Source organism: Humulus lupulus, chromosome 1 (assembly GCF_963169125.1).
Source record: "Humulus lupulus chromosome 1, drHumLupu1.1, whole genome shotgun sequence".
Taxonomy (NCBI): Eukaryota; Viridiplantae; Streptophyta; class Magnoliopsida; order Rosales; family Cannabaceae; genus Humulus; species Humulus lupulus.
Genome location: NC_084793.1, coordinates 110,276,151 through 110,277,654, shown reverse-complemented (window position 1 = coordinate 110,277,654; position 1,504 = coordinate 110,276,151). Strand labels below are relative to the sequence as shown.

The 1,504-nt window shown below is 37.9% G+C and overlaps 1 non-coding gene across 1 annotated transcript; it reads left to right on the top strand.

The window, feature by feature from the left end:
• The first annotated feature begins 501 nt into the window (after positions 1-501).
• LOC133813576 (small nucleolar RNA R71) lies at positions 502-608 on the top strand. Its single transcript, XR_009884586.1, has one exon. It is a non-coding gene; the product is annotated as a small nucleolar RNA R71 (small nucleolar RNA).
• Positions 609-1,504: the final 896 nt, after the last annotated feature.

Below are 1,504 nucleotides of genomic sequence, written 5' to 3'. Positions count from 1 at the left end.
GAATCCTTCCAGCTGAAATTTGGATGGTTGCGCCAACTGGGATTGTAAGTGTTTGAGAAAGGGTTATAAGGCTTCTTGTAATCCCCTGAAGCATTGAATTGTTCCTCATTTTCTCCTCTTAACTCACCAAGAGTTGGGCCCTCTTGCGTTTGATGTTCAGCCCCTCCACAGATGAAGCATTGATCTCGTGTCTCTACCTTTGCAGCCATGTGGATTCCTCTACCTTATTGAGATTTGAAAACCTTGAATTGTTGTCTCAATGATTCAATTTGGCTTTTGACATTGTCATCTTCCCTTAATTGGTAGATTCCAGTTGATCGTGGCTTGTGCATAGGACTCGGTCCATTCCATGTGTATGACTTTTAAGCGAGATCTTCAAGGAACTCGAAAGCTTCATTGGGATCTTTTTGAAGGAATTCGCCATTGCACATCATTTGTACGAATTGTCTTTGTCCGATTGTGAGACTGTCATAGAAATAGCTGATCAGACGCCAGCTTTCGTATCCATGATGTGGGCATTGATTTATTAAATCTCTAAACCTCTCCTAGATCTGATGGAAAGTTTCATGCTCTTTCTGGATGAAGGTAGAGATTTTCCTCTTAAGGCTGCTAGTCTTGTGGGGCAAAAAATATTTGGCAAAGAATGCTTTTGTCATTTCGTCCCATGTTCCGATAGATCTAGGCCTTAAGGAATACAACCATCTTTTTGCTTTGTCTTTGAGAGAGAAAGGAAAAAATTTCAATCTCACAATGTTGGTGACATCAGCTCGGTTGTTGAATGTAGCCACCACCTCTTCAAATTCCTGTATATGCACGTACGGACTCTCATTTTCCAACCCATGGAAGGTTGGTAAGAGGTTAATCATGCCGAGTTTGAAATCAAAATTTGACATATTGTTGGGACACATTGTGCATGAAGGTGTGGCTGTACGCGTAGGATGTAAATAATCCTGTAGCATTCGTGGTTGGACTTCATCTTGATGAGCCATCGTGGGTGGTTTAGGAAGTCTCGGTGAATCAGGTGAATTTGAACGAATGGAAGAAAATGACGAACTAGGAGAGTTTTCTAAAGCTTCTACTTGTTGTCTTGAGAATCTCCCTAGTGCGTCTTTATTTCGTGGCATAAATTTTTGTTATTATTACATTTTTTTTTATTTTGTAAGTATTATAAGCGCAAGTGTGTAATAGTGTAATAAGTATACACCAAAAATGTTCCCAGGCCAATTGGGAAGGTTGTCAAGGTACCACTTTATGCCCAAGAGCTTTTCTAGAACTTCCCGAGGTTCTTAGAAAAGGTTGGAGGGTAACTCTAACACAGACCTTATTTAAAAACCAATTTTTCTAAAACAGAACAAGTTTAGTTTTTACTGATTTCCAAAATTGCACAAATGTTCCCAATACTTTGTTTTTTTTTTATGCTTTAAAATTTTATGATTTAAAATTTTATGCTTTTTTTCGAAAAAAACCTAAATCAAGAAAAAAAATTATAAACCTATAAGTAAAA